At 37.5% G+C, this 16154-nt stretch overlaps 1 long non-coding RNA gene across 1 annotated transcript in view; it reads left to right on the forward strand.

Annotated features, from left to right (window-relative positions):
* The window catches only part of LOC115948151, a 127176-nt gene that overhangs the window by 71202 nt on the left and 39820 nt on the right, over window positions 1–16154 (forward strand). The window contains exon 2 of the long non-coding RNA XR_004082005.1: window positions 14841–14942. This is a non-coding gene — a long non-coding RNA (uncharacterized LOC115948151). The remainder of the gene's footprint in view (window positions 1–14840; window positions 14943–16154) is intronic.

Here is a 16154-nt window from a genome sequence, read left to right on the forward strand (position 1 = left end):
AAAGTTCATTCATGTCAAAATGTGTTGCTAAGTATAAACATGCTGCTTCACTTTAGGCAGGATCAGGAAAGACCCTGGGTGTGTAATCTCTGAATTGACTCTATGCTGATGTTGCCCAGGTTTTGTATTACTAAACTATGGCTCACAACAACAACAAAAATTTAACCTTTAAATAGAGGCACCAAAATAATTTAAAACAGATTGGAGGGTTTAAAGGGCTCCAAGAATAAGCAGCTCATATTTCAGTTCCTCCCCTCTAGGGCCTACCTATTTGGTGTTCAGAGTTCATCTCATATTGCAGCTGCTTATGTTCACATTTTCTGCACTGTGTGGATGAAATTTCCAAGGAAAAGAAATAAAAACAACAAAAACCCTAAAATATACAACATTAAAAATATCTTCCCTAAAACAATGGTTTGGCTGTTATTGGGCAGGGAATAGGACAAATCACCCAGAGGCTTTTAAGTAAGAGCAGGGGAAAGAAAAAACCCAGAAAAGGGTGAGAAAATGTGGAGATTTTAAGGGGACTTTTGGTTTCAGGGGACATTTTTTATTCAAAGTTCTTCCAGGTTATGGAGCCCATTACTTTTTTTTTTTCTTTTATTAAAAATTTCTTTGTAATTCATTTAGACCTTCTTGCCACTGGGCACAGACAGATAACAACAACAAACAATGGCACTCTGTATCACTTTATTCTGTTTTACAGTGTATCTCTGATTATGGAAACAATACATTTTTTGCACCTTCCTTTGGTTACTATTTGTCAAGAGTACCCTTTATAAACAATATATTTTCCCATTTTAATAAAAGGCTAGAGCTGCGCTAAATGCATAAGATGGGATTTGAAACAAAAACCCATCAGACTGCTAAAATAAGGTTACAAGGCCTTCATTTCTACAACACCATCTTATGAGTTAAAAAGCCTTCCATCCACTACATTTTCCAGCCCTGCTATTCAAATATAAAAGCCATATATCTATTTAATTAATGAACGAATTTCACTCCTTTCACCAGAATGTCTTGCCATGTAGTCCTGCAACCAAAGTGATTGCTGTTGCAAACATCCCACTCATACCAAACAATTTGTACTAAATAACCAGATTCCAAGGACATTTTCTTCCTTATATATAATCTATTCCATTTTTCTTTATCCAGTACTTATGCATATGTAAAGGTATTATTATGAAGGACCCAACATCCTTTGATGACTGAGGAAAATCTGCCCCCTTTGAAGTCTCTGTGAATTTTCTTTTTCAGCTGCAGCAGGGGGAACCTCACCCCATCTGTCTAAGTCTCCCTAAGTAATTCACATGGCTTGGGTCCAAAAAGAGGTGAGCACTGTGAGCATTCAACAGTGAATGGTAACCTCACTGGTTGCTATAAGTGGATCCAGCTGTAAATCCCAAAAGGTCAATATGGTCGTAGCTTCTCATATGGTCCTTTCCTCTAGCCTGCCTAGACACCTCTGTATTTCTCTTCTGCTGTACCTCCCACACTCTTCTTGAAGTTTGGAAGAATTTTCATTATTTGAGGGAGCAATCCTTCTGATTGCTTTCAAGGCTAGCCCAACCAGGCATGGCTGTCATTACTAAGGTACCCAGAACCTGTCCTGTGGATTTAACAGTGAAAACACCAAGGACTTGCTTTCCTTTTCAACTCTTCTACTCATTTCTTCAGAAATGTCTTCCTTCTGACTTGCATTAATAGAGTGAAACATACAGACCCGGAAAACTAATCTACTGTAATAATGTTTTAATTAATAATTAGATACAGCTTGTTCTCTCAAGATGAAAATATTTCCATTATGACTAAATCTTTATTCTAGAAAAGGACTAAAATATCATGATTTGTGTTCTGAACCATCAAGAGAGTACAAAAATCAGGTGTTGAACAGAGTAAGTCTTCGAACAAAGCAAAAGTGTACTTCTGCAGTGTGTCAGTGGAAAGGGAGTACAAATTCTCATGAACCACAATAAGGCCAGCTCAGTTGTTCCATCTCCTCTTCCAGGGCCAGATATCACCAGACATCAAAACTGGCTTGCTTACATATTCCCCTGAAACTTGTATGTAGTGTGTCTAATATTTCCTAGATCATGTCTACCCTATGTCAGCTCTCAGCAACTGACTTCAAATATGATTTGCTACCGTATGAAACTGGGATTTGCATCTGACTTTAAATTCAGCACTAGTTTCAGACGAGTATCATACAAGAATCAGCTAATCTCATTCACTTTCAGTGTTTCTAGATGTCTCTCTGAAGATTAAAACACTCATGAAAGCAGCTGCAGAACTAAGCAACCACAATAGCACTAAACAAGTTTGTTCTTGATCTGCAATATCATTAGAAAATTTGGGGGATTAGTGTTCATTACATATGGTATATATTTGTCTTTATTTTCTATGTACTTATCTGAAAGGTTAATGAAAATGCAGATGCAATGGTTCCTTTATATGGGTTTACCTTCCACGAGTGCCAGTTTTCAGACTAATTGATTATGTCAGAAGCTCTATAAATATCAATAGCATATGGAAAGGTTAAGCCGAGGTCTCCACATAACTGGATTCATACTCTTTATTGATGGTACAACCATTATCCAACCATAATGGAAGTGCTTTGAGTGTGAAATAGAGTAGAACATTGGATAATTTTCACCAACGACTGACTGGAGGAATCAAACTGAATGACTGACTTCTGCAAACTAATGAACAAATGTATGATGTACAATGTGTAAACTAAAACTAGAATTTTAAAAAAATCAGGAATAATGCAAAATTAAATGTATGTAATCATTGCTTTGTCAGTTGGAGTTTAATACTATGTAGTATGCTCTTCAATCTTCTCTGAGATAAACAGTAGGAGACTGTATTAGAATGACATTTTGCAAATAAGAGAAGGTAGTTGACAACATGTTAGTTTTCCCTAACAGACCTAAAGATCTTTTCTAGCTTGGAAGAATATTAGGAGTCTAAATCTAGTTCTAAATCAGAATTTGATTGTGCTATCTTTTTTAGGATGTTAACAGCAATTTTTCTGAATGGCTTTATTGTTCTCTGTTAGTTTTTCTCCTTTATTACCTCTGGTGGGGTTTTTTGGTACGATACGGAGGAGTCAATCCAATCCCTAAGTGTCATTTCCCTGATAGCTCTGGATAGCAAAGAGAGCCTGAAAACAGTGTGGCATTGTGGCATTCCCACTGCCATCACTCCAGGTGGTGGTAGTGCAGGAGGGGTATTGCAGGTTCATCAGTTGTTACCAAGAAAGCTGGATTGGTTTATTAGAAGTTTGAGTAGTTATTGATGTATGTTCTACATGCTGGGGAACAACTGGGGAGTCATATTCAGTCTGCCATGTGGAGCCATAACCCCATTTTGACGCTCAAGGCTAGATTGCACTTGGACTGTTCACCTGCCACTCTGTTCTTTCCTCCTCAGAAATGATGTCTGTGTCCAACAGATTTTGCAGGAAGTGCCAAGAGTGTGCTTCATTGCAAATAATAACTTAAAAACTACAGAGTAGTGCTTTGAAAATAAAATCACTGTAAACATGCCAAAGTTTTTTAACCAGCTCAAAAATGCAGCTAAAAATCCTGTATATTTCCACATCTGGACTGCTTGTTTCAGTAAGAGGTATGGGACAGTGATTCGGCTGTTTGCATTAGAAATGAAAAGATATCCTCTTTTCGCAGTAGTCAGTACATTTTTTTTCATAGAAAAAATATATGACAGCAATTGCAATTCATTTTACTGTGTTTTTCTCTGATAATGAGTGTGCTTAGACCTCAGATTGTATCCCTTTGCCATATAAATTCCCCTTAAATTTAGTATATAGCAGCATTAGGAAATGCTGCCTTCTTTTGAAATATTGCTAGAGAGAATTTAGGGAAAAACTAGGTATAATCAATTCCATCTTTAACATCTGTTTCTAACTGCATGAAGCTTCGTGTGCGAGTAAAATTCCCATACTGGTGAAAGCAACAGTAAAATTCCTTTTGAGTTTATCCCAATTGATCAGGCTATTCCTGTATGACTAGACTTCTCCACCTTCACTTGATCATGATCCACACTCCACATGATCTGACCCAAATCAACATGCAGGAGGATATACTTCACTCTGACCCCTGATTCTCAAAAATCTACTGTGCCATCCAATTGATACAGAGTTTATCTCTATCTTGGAGAAATTGGTTTCTCCTACAGTTGAGAAGTCTTGAGTGACTTTATGCCAGATTTACTTTTATCATTTGTTAAGCATTGTCTACATCGGCCTTTGAGCTTTATCAGCTAAGCACCAATGAGGTGACCCTGGTTAGACTATTTGCATGAGCAGGACAAACTGCTGCAAGCTGTGATATGTGCAGCCTGTTACCCTGCCTGGGCAGGAGGTGACCCACATCAGCTGGGAGCAGCTTTGGGCGCACTGTTGAGTAGAAGCAGCGACTGATGGGCCAGTTCCAATAGAGAAAATGCAGGAAAATCTTGATGAAAAGCATGGCTACAGATGCTTCGACATTCCTTGTGTCCAAATTTTCACTGGCTCTTTACAACCATTAAGGTGAGAATTTACAGTGGACACATAGGGGAAAAAATAAAGAGAGTTGTCTTTCCTACTGCTAAGAGTGAGGTGGGGGGAATATCTTTTAGCTTTTGACATGAATATAATATGATATTCTTGATGATTGTCATCCAGACCAGTCAAAAATGAAAGGTCAAATCCAATTCATTTTAGTCATGTAAAGAACCCTACAAAGTCAGTTTGACTAATGTTCTTCAGGGAGAGAAATTTAGCTTTGAGCATTATCTGGAGCAAAAGGAACTGTAAAGCCATTGCTTTCTCAGAATTGCTGTTAAGGACACTAAAAAAAGCTTTAAAAATGACTTTGAATTGCTTCAGTTAAAAAAGTGCTAGAGTTTGACTGAAGTAGCTGAAGAGTACATTAAGACCCAGATTTTCCTGAGGTCCAGCAAAGACTTCATCCCAGTAGAACACCATGCACTCTCAAGGCAAATGGTATGGTCCTGTGTAGACTGGTGCTTCGTCCACCCTCTAAATGGAAGAAAGCTGCTGAAAATTACCTCTGTCTAAGTCACCAAACTACACAAATTATCTCTAAAAAACAGCATAAAATACTGTTTTATTAAATGCACTGCTTTGTTCCATTGAGAAATGTGAAGGTCATGGGAATAGTAGTTTCTTTTTCGAATTTTGAAAATAACATAAAGCTATTGCTATGACATAAGTCGCTTGATTTCTGAAAGCACCTCCAAATCCTCATAAATAGATAATACAGTGCCTATGTTGTTGCGAGAATGTCCCTGCTTATGAACTGTGCTTAAATTACCTTGTACTACCCCAATTAGATTCACAACATACCTATATTGCAAAAGGCTGTTTTCTCTCTCAATTAGTTGAAAAGGATTAGACACACTGATAGATAGTACTAAATGTTAATGGGTCAGATCCTCAAGCCATTACATTGTTTTCATGCTGCATTCTGCTGGCATTGATTTCACTGGAGTGCTGAGGAAAACCCGAATATGAACATCAGTATGCAGCTCAATATTTTATGGGTTTTCTTGTCTTGGCTTTTAAAAATATTCTCCCTCTGCTATTCTTTAGCCAGAAGAGCAAAAAGAGCTAGTTCCAGCCCTGACTTCAAAAAAAAGGCTGAGTGACAGTACAGAGGCTTGAGGAAATCACAAGTTTATATGTGGGCTTTTTTATCGTGTCTAATGGCAAAATTAAAATTAGTTCCCAATTAAAAGAGAAAAGTACCAGTACAATCTGAGAACAGAAGATAAAGGGTGCCATGAAGAGAAGATTATTAAGCAGCATAGTATAACAGGACCCCAGGTGCAGAAGGGCCTCATTATACTCACATTCTTGTGCTGCAACATACGAATGTACAGTAAACCAAGGAAAAAAAATATTCCAAAGGACAGTTTTACACAGTGGCTACATTTGAGATGAGTACATGTTTTTTGAAGACAGACTATAACAACTTGGTTTTTACTTCCAAAATACAGTGGCACATTAATTGCTTGATCAGCCAAATGAAACTAAATGTAATTAAGACTAGTGTGGGGTTAATTTGGTCCATAATTATGTTATATAAAGTAAATGAAAATTGTTTCCTTCCTAAATTGCAATTCATTACAATTACAGATATTAAAATAAGATACTATAAAATTACATGAAGCATGTACACATTAATAGCCATTAGTAATAGCTTGATATTTCTATCCAAGCAACAGTTTATTAGAATGCCAAAAGGTTATATTTGACAACTCACACGACTGATTTTTTTACTCATCCTTTCTCCTTCTCTAAGAAATTCAGTCTTCTTACACACAAAAGATATGCCATGTCATATTTGTGCATGTTAGGCATATTGGTTTTAGTCTAAGATTTGTTTTAAGAATATTGCTTACTGTTCATTAAAATACTTAGGTTTGACAGCTGTCTCTCCGGAACAAGCCACACCAGTCTTGGTGGAGAGGAGCTGCCTCTCCCAGCACAATGCAGTGCTTTGTTTCAGGCACAAGAACTTCTTGGTAGTAGGTAAATGCAGACTTAGATCCTTTTGCCTCCCATTTAACTTAAGCATAAATTTAAAGCTAAGCCCATGCTTAATGGTTTTGCTATGCTTTAGTAGCTTTTTACAAGGACTTGAGTATTTTGTCGAATTGGAGCCACTGGCTCTATACACTGAAATCAATGGCAATGGTCATGGTGTGCAGGGTCAGACCTGTACCTCTTATGAGACGAAATATCCCTAGGTATTGCTACAAAGAATTGTAAACTTCAGGGTATCACATTTTGACCACTCTTGTGAATTGATTTCCTACTGTTTCTTTTTCTGAAATTTTTCCTTTCAAGGACAGAAAATGTCTAGCAACAACATTTTAATATCAGACAAAAAGAGTGACAAAGCAGTGCTTTTGAAATCATAACATCCATGTGATTTTTGAGCTGGTGCTGAATGATGGACACTAGAAATATATGTGGTATTTTAAGTTCTTGTGTACATCAGATAAAAAGCTACAGGCACAATAATAATTTTTATGCACCTAGGACACTGACTGAAATGAAGGGACAAATAGGAAATGCAGGATGAATCTTGTGGTTAAGGTCCTTCAACTCCAACATGACCACTTTTAGTGTCAAAGACATGAAATCTCTAACTGCATTGCACAGCTGGGTATCACATTTAACCACAAGGATTAGGATGTAATCCTGTGATTTCTGAACATCCTGAATTTCTGAAGTACTTCATACTTGCAGACTCAGGATTTTATGTTCCTTGAAAAGTGGTGAGCAGATAAGTTTTATTCAAATGATCTACAATTGTTTTCTTCCTTACATGAAATAGTAAGACATCCTTTGTTAAAGGAAGAGACCATGACTATTGAAATGCCTTGATTTCTTTTACAATTGTTTTGTACATACTGCTCCTAGATTTGCAAGCTTAAAGTAAAATGTATTTTAAAAATAAGCTCACTGTCTCTCTTCTCTTTATAGCAACTCAGGATATTAGTGGCTAGAATCAGTTTACTCCCACTGACAGTAAACATATTTGTCTCTTAACCATTAATTCTGCTAATAGAGCATTTCATAAAAGTGGTTAATAAACTGATGATAAGAGATCAGCACCCTACAGTGTTGGTTATACTTGTACATAACATTAATACTCATTTAATAAGCTGACCAATAAAAACATTAGGTAGAATATCTTAATGATGATATCTTACTTTCAACAAACTGAGAGATATGTTTTGCAATATTTAATTGAGCAAAACTCCCAGTGGCTTTAGTGAAAGGTGTTCTTGATTAAGGACTACAGAATTTCACCTTAATAATATTTATCATTTATGCATGGAAATGTAGGGTGATAACAGTTATTAGCATCCCAGGTAAAGCAGCTCATGCAAATTATTCTACTATTAAGTAGTCAGCCACATTGTATTTAATACCCCCAAATAGTTATGTATATTTAACAGGAAAATGACAATAGGAAAAAACAGTTTTAGTTCAGATGTGGAGCTGCTATGTAAACCAATTATCTATCCTGAGGGAAACAGCTCTGTCTACAACTACTTAGGCTCTAGGGCCTATTACAAATCCTGGAGTGGGCTGTTGTTTCAGTTCTCAAGGGAATCTACCACGTCATACTGGAAATGGTTGACAATAATTAGAAAGCCTGCTCCTGCCAGTACTGAGCACATTTTTAATACCTTTCTAAGTGTTATGGGAGATAATATATAAGGCTTTTAGAATTCCAGTCAGGCTAAGGTGAACCATGGAAAGGACAACTACACAATAGCCCCAAACTGGACTGTGACAGGCTAATTATTGTGGCTTCATTATAAAACCTCTTCTTGCATAGGTCACCTGGGAAGTGTAATTAAAAATGCATTATTGGTGTATATTTTTATTGAAGCAATTAAATTAAAAAGCAAAAAAAAAATTATTTGACGAGCAAATAATAATGTTGGTCAACAGCATTTATCCAAGAAAGAAAGAACAAGTTAGTGGTTCATTAGCAGTAAATGTGTTAACTGGAATGCCGTTTGAAAAATGAGCCATAGAACAGCATTTAAATACTCAGATTAAAGGATTTATAATGTCAAGTTTAACACAGAAATTATAGATAGTATTACATTGCCATGAGTAACAGCACCTTTAATCTGACTTAGCAAAAGGATTTACTGCACATGGTATGATTTTCACAATTAGACAACTATAAATCTATCTGGTATCAAACGTCTCTATCAGCCATGTAGGGGTGTCAACACACATGTGTGCTGTGTGACCACTCCTAGCTGGACGTGCTCACATACATGTAGGAAGATGTAGAATTCAATTCTGTAAAACTGGACAGCATCTGCTGCAGAAAAGCCTTTTCGCAGTTCCTGTCATGAGCAAACAGATCGTAGCGAGTCCACTGCAGCCACTGTTTAAATTTTCCTGACATGGAACCATAAGGATGTCCTGGAAGCATGAGGAGATGCAAGGGAATCCCCCTAGGAACTTGGCAGGATCACCATGATGACAGTATAATTTTCCTGGACAGCAGTGTGTAGTTACACACTGCTCAACAAAGCATAGCTCTGCCTACACAAACCACCCATACAACACATACATAGTAAAGCCAGCTCTTCCCAGAAAGGATTGGTTGATAGAGCACACACTTGATGGTTATTCCTCATGGGAACAGATACATCCTGAGCATATCATGTTGGCTGTGCTGCTCAGAATCTCTACAGGAAGTATAAGATGGGTGGCTTTACAACAGGCTCAGTTTGCAGGCTGTGGAGTTATCAGCAGTTGCACAAAAGACATATTTGAGACTCTCAAAGTTATGTTAGTCTTTCTCTCTCAGAAACCTTTTGGTGTTCCTTAATGGTGTTCACCCCAGCTGCACATGGAGCTCTGGTTATGCATGTACCAGAGACTTATACACAAGCACAGTTTTATTTTCTTTCTTTTATTTTTCTTCTGGTAACTCCCTCCTTGCCTTTTGTTGTCTATAACATTGTTCTGGCACTGCCAATAGTCTCACAGTCATCTAAAATCTCCTGAGATGAGAATATCTCCTCCTGTATATATTAAGGCTGTTTACCTCCAAGTTTTTACCCTTTATTCCATCTGTTATTTTTATTGTTGAGTCATTTCCATAACACTTTGCATCATAGATTTATTCCTGAACATTCTCATAAACTGTGAAGTGATAACTTGCTACTTAACATTTTCCAGATAATTTATGAATACATTGAACAGCAGAATCCCAAGTGAGCTCTCCAGTGGAATTCTGTCAGTAGCTGTCCTTCTCTGTGAAAACTGACCACTTACTGTTTCCCTTTGTTTCCCTCCTTTTCACCAGTTGCTAATCCTGAGGAATACCTTCCATTTAGCCCATGACTAATCTTCAAGTTTTTGTTTCTCTAAGAGTCTTTGGTGAGGGATTTTGTTGAAAGTCTGTTGAAAATCCAGTCACACTGTATCAACTGGCTGTGTTATCCATACACACATTGATGTGATCTAACAACTATAAAAGATTTTGGGGCATGACTGCTGTACAAAAGTTAATCTTGATCTTCTTCTCATATGATACTGATGTTTTGTTACATTCTCTACTTTTTTACCTGACACAAAAATAAATTTCCAAGCTTGCAATAACTAGCACTGCAGGAACTTTAGTGAAGATCAATGTTTCATTAATCACATTTTGTTTCTCTGGCTCTGTGGATGCTTTAAACCAAAGCACCATTACTGTGCTTCACGTATCAGTTCTCAGATAACTTGGTTAAATATCATCTCACCTTTGAAATTTCTTCTCATCCCCATCTGGTAAAATGTCCTAACATTTTGTCTGTTATACTGATACCATAATTTGCAAAAAACTTCCCAGTTCCTTGCATTTCCAGACTGGCACTGGTGAAAGCCTTCTGATGTGTTTTTCTGAGTAAAAATCAAAGTAGGGTTATTTTGGTTTTTGTTTTAAATTAATGTTTGTCTCTGAGGTCTCTTTGCACATTATCTCTACCCTTTCTATGTCTCTCCCTCAATTTTGTTTTCAGATTTGGTACAGTACCCACTTTCCCTTGGCCTGGCAAAACTTTGATAATTTAGGGGTTACTGTAGCTTTGGGCATTAATTCAGCATTCCAGGAGGAGGTTGGTTATTACTGATCCATGCACAGACTTAAGTAGGCCAAGTTCCTTACTGAAAATATCCTTCCTTATGAGCACATTAATTTCTTTCTTCAGGTATATTTTACCCCACCCTAAATATTGTCATATTTTCACAATACAAAACTTACAGGAAAGCAAAACGTCTACCAACAAGACCATTCTGTGCTCAGTACTGTAAATATGAATGCATTATGCAGTGACCTTCAAACCAGCAAGGCCTGATCCTGCTCCCAGTGCCGCTGAGGGAGTTTGCTGCAGGCTCTCTCCCTCAGAACAGGACCCTGTTACAGCTGGGCACAGGAGCACCTTCATCAATAAACAACAAGTGAATGTTTTGTTACTGCATTGATTTGAAGACTTTTTCAACAATAAGGAAGGATGTCTAATGGTTATATACCTCTAAAAATAATATCTTCCAGACGTTCCTTCCTCTCTTTCTCTGTACGTTACATATGGATGTATGTATGGATGCATGACTGTACTGAAACCAAATATAAGTTTCTGCCCTTTTTTTATTATTTTCATTCCTCACATGAGAGCAGAACTTATGCCCCAATTTGAAAAAATGCCTAAACCTAAAAATGAATTAAACACACATAAAGTTCTGTTACTGGTCAGACCAAAACCATAAGGGTTGCATTCTGTATTCAATTACACAAGTGTTACTCCCATTGGAGTCAGGACTGGAGGGCAGAACTCAGCCTGAAATTGTAAACAAGAAAAATTTGAACTGAATCTGGTCTATCCTTAATATGCACCAGTATGAACCAAGATACTGTTGAATATAAGGTCTCTTATTTGGGAAAAAAGGGCAAGAAGAAAAAAAAATCAGTGAGAAGTTGGAGAAAGATTTCTCCAGGATAAAATTTGCTGTCTAGGTGCTCTGGCACAAAAAGATTTGTTGAAGTGAGGAAACCTGTGTTTTAGACTCCCAAATGAGCTCGTTTTTACTTATTTTTTTCTGCTGTGTCTTAGCAATTAATCTCTGCAGCCGCATCTCCTGTACTGGTCCGCAGTTTTCTCACCCTTCTCTGGGTGAGGAACCCAGACCAGCTCCATCCTTGACACCCAAAATAAGTGGGACAGCAACTGACAGTGATTTTCTTGCACTTTTTTCAAGGTTTGAGGGTTGCTTGTGCTTTCCTCATGGAAGCTGTGGCTTTCCTTTTTTTTCTTAGTGCTTTTTTCTCTGATGGCGTCCTCTCTATGCCATAACCCAAGCTTGTAATCTCACAAACTGCTTCACTTTTTGGTGAAGACCTTATCACACTGTTGAGTACATCAGGAATTTGAGCAAAGGGTGCACAAAAAATATAGATGTGCTAGGAAGATTTGCAGTGCACCAAGTTGTGCTCTGTTCTCTGCACGGCTCTACAGCTTGGGAAGCTTCCTTGGTTAAATTGACTCACAAGCTGAGCAAGTCTACATGAGAAATCCACTTCATGGCTCCAGAAAGAGGGTCCAAAACCAGAATTAGAATGTGGTGTTTCAAAGAATTATGTACATGTAGCTAAGGTACAATTAAAATAAAACAGAAATTATATGAGAAGCAGAGCCCAAGACAAGGCTGACATTCATTGAGTTGCCTCAGAGGATGCTGTACAGACAGTTACCATTTCAGTGTGTGAGTGGCCTTCCTGTGTCATAGAATGGAGCCATTGTTGGCAGTGGCTGAAAAAAGTGCAGTGTGTGGGCATGAGTCCCCAAAAGACAGAGCTGGGAAAAAGAGGGACTTGCTAGAGAAGGCTCTTCAAAGAACCTACTCCAAACTGCTGATGAAGTCAGTGGTTCAGAAAAACGTTCTTGTGAGATGTGACATAATGTATTTTTCCATCTTTTGCTATTTCACATGTGAACAGATGTAACTGATAGAGTATTTTCCAAACAGAACGTTATCTGAAGCTTACTAAGGATGTTAACAACACTTGAGGGTCTTGATGAAATTTATTATTTCAGCTTGTCTGTATGCACATTTGGAGCTACAGTACAATTTAATATGTCTGTTTTTAAAAGCCAGCTCTGTTAGAACCAAGATTTCTGATCGTCACCTCTGTCCCTCATGAAAAACATTTGGGATACTTTGCAGTGTTATATACTGCCTGGTTTGCTTGGGCTTAGGATCCCTAACAGACAGTGCCATCCTCTTTCCCAGTGAAACTTGACCTTCTGGCCCAAATACCTCATCTGATCTCAGCTGCTACAATATCTTAGAAATAAATAGGACTGTACTAGCCATGCAGTGATCCTAATCTGTGAAATCTTTATATACCCAGCTTCATTCTGACATTAGAGAGGGTCTAGCAACCATGCAAAAAAATCTTAGCTATTTCTAGCATGTGATAAAAAATGTAATAAATGTAGAAATTGATGAAATGAGGAGCAAATGATTATGGGCATTGTTAGGCAATGCACAGGTTCAGGGAAGATGAACTTTTCTTTTTCAGAAGTTCTAAAACTACCCCTAGAAGTTTAACTGGCAACAAGCAACAGCAGGCTCTAATTCTGGGCTTTTATTCCTGGAAATACTGGAAGAAAAAATGCTTCAAATAAGAGGTGACTGTAGAACTGCAAGTCAAGGGTTAATTTTTCTTTTCTTAGGGAAGCAGTAAAAGCTGACTTTTTCCATTCTCTGTTATCTGTGGCATTATATGTGGCAGCTGCAACCTATTTCTATTCCTAAATTCTGATCATTTATTGCCATTGTGGGAGATGAAAGATTTGGTCCTTGGTCAAGAGTTCCAGGTGTCTGAGAGATTTGCAAGAGCTGTGAAAAGGGGGAAAATGACACAAAAAATATGACATTTCTGGAAATATCATTTAGATTTTGGTCAACAGGGAATAGGAATGGGTGGTTCAGGTCATCTGCTGAACTGGCATTTCAGTACTTGGGCAAGCAGAGAATAGAGCAGACAGACTTGTCAGAGTCATGGGTTAAATTATTGCCTTGAACTGTGGAGCCATCCACAACTTCAACTTACTGGTCTAAGTAGATGTTTAGTTCTCTCCCATCTACCTAAGCTAGCTGTTTTCATTCTCAGTTATTTTGTGTTTTATTGCTAGCCCTGGAGAGTACAGACAGTTTTTTCGTACTTGAAACTTTGTGCAGTCACTCAGGGAAGTGCAGTGGATCCACAGCGGAAGCTGAGCTGAGGTATTATCTTCCAGCTCCTGAATAAATCTGGTCAGTACCAGCGCAAGTCTGCTCAGATATACTGGGTGGAGTCTCAGCTGCACAAAAGAGAGAGAAGTGCACACAGAGATTAGAATTTCTCACTATGTCTACTTAATTGAACTATCTTTTCCACAAATCTTTTGCATTTTCCCTTCTTTTCAAACTCACAATTATCCACATTTTAAGGCAAAATGCCATACTATGATTATCTATTCTATTATCATTCTTTTCCACATAACATAAGTCAAAGAACATCTTTGAATTAATTCCTTTTTCTAGTCTTACAGCTATGGTTGAGCTGAATATACCTTTTAGAGAAATACCCAATCTTAGCATTTTCTCATGATGAAAAATACACTGCAGTCCTGACTTGCTAATTCCCAATGCCTAATTACCCACAATGTTAAAAATACAAGCCTTATGTCTAGTCTGAATTATTCTCACTTCTGTTTCCAGGTGTTGGGTCTTATCATATCTTTCTGCTAGAGTGAATAACTGTGCATTCTTCAAAGTACGCTTCCCCATGTAGATAACTACAGATTTGAGAAAATCTGCTCTTTTGACCTTCTTTCTGATGGGTTCAAAGGCTTGCCTCTGCTGCTTGGTAGCAATGCCCAGATTCAGATTTCAGCAAGTAGCTCAATCCAAGCTGGTAGTGCTGCTCAAGGCCTTTCCTTGCCTCTACCTCTCATCTCTTAGCTCTATACTTCATTGTGGCAGAGGCAAGCACAAGCCTGCAGCTCTCCAGCCGTCCTTTCCCACACCAGGGATGTTTGCACAGAGACAGTCTTGTGTATGGACATGCTTCTGAAGGCAAGGGGGAAATAGCTGTGTTGTTCATTCCTCAACATGTGCATAAAATACAGCAAATTCCAGGCTCTAATTATGTAGATGGCTTTATTAGCTAAGGAGACATGTCACAACTTTTTATCTCCACCTAGACTTTGGGCTTACTCTTTTGCTATGTTTTTTACAGGAATATTGAGAGGGGAAAAATTGCAGTTATATCGTCAGTAGTGGTGAAGCTCAAAAATTTCAGATCTTCTAAACCACCCCAAGACGAAGTTATTGCATTAGGGTAAGTAGTAGATTTACCCCAAATTAACCACAGAAACTTAGTCAAAATATGGCATTCAAGCTACAGATGATCAAGATTCCATATTCAGATGTGAACCGATGAAGTGAAGAACACAACTTTACCACCATTTTTAATATTTACAGTCATTTTTGCAGCTTTTCTCTTTGTTTTCTACCTCTTTTCTGAACCCTCTAGGATTTTTTGTAATATCTTTCTTAAAGTGTGGACAGCAGTGTTGGACTCTAACAGCAGATGCTCCAATATCAAGACACTATAACCCTCAAGTGTTTTGCTATTTCATTAAATCATACCTTTACTCACAGAAGCCACAATGGCTACTCAGGAGCAACACATATTCAGGTGTCTGCCATGAGTGTTGCTTCTTTTATTTGAAATATTGCCTGATAATCTTACAATCTGGAATTTCTTTCTTTTTAATATGACATATATTTTCTTTTAGATAAAGAACCTTTTAGCATTGGTATTGAAGAATGTGTTTGACTGTTCTAGCTCCCTGTGCAGTGCAGATCTTTTTATACAAGTGATCTGCTTTTATTCTCATTTACCACTTTTCAGTCTTTCCTTTATATTAAAACTTCATCAGAAGTAATATGATTAGGTGATTTCCATGTGTTATAATTAAAAATATGATGAAGTTGGAAAAAATTCTAGTGCGATCCTACGCAGTGAAAATTTCCCACTTATAGACTTCAAGAGCCATGACCTGATGGTTAACTTACATAATATGTAAAACATTTATTTTATACAGTTCAAGTCTTCTAAAAGCACATTGAATAGATCTATTGCATCAACAGTACTGTTGCAAAGCAAAATTTTGTTCTCATCAGGTAGTTTGATAATATCTTTCTGTCAATAACTACAGTTGATCAATACTCATTAAGTTATCTTGTTTAATTCTTCAAAATAAGAGAAGGTTCACCCCATTACTGCTTTATATAAGCAGGACTGTCACTTGTATTTTGTGTATGATTTTTCATTGTAGTAATGTCAAGGTTTACCAGCACTTATTTAAGTCTGAGCTAGGAATTATTGAGATCTTCTGCAACCAGGCTGAGAAGAAGCTTCTAAATTCTTGGCTTATTAAACACTTTTTAATAATCTGACTTTAAGGTTTTTATGGCTCACTCCAATATAGTGAAAGTAGTGTATCTTTTAAATAAAATTGCTTCATTCCTTATCCTGTGCTGAGAT

The sequence above is a fragment of the Geospiza fortis genome, unplaced genomic scaffold (genome assembly GCF_000277835.1).
Source record: "Geospiza fortis unplaced genomic scaffold, GeoFor_1.0 scaffold112, whole genome shotgun sequence".
In the NCBI taxonomy this organism is placed as follows: Eukaryota; Metazoa; Chordata; class Aves; order Passeriformes; family Thraupidae; genus Geospiza; species Geospiza fortis.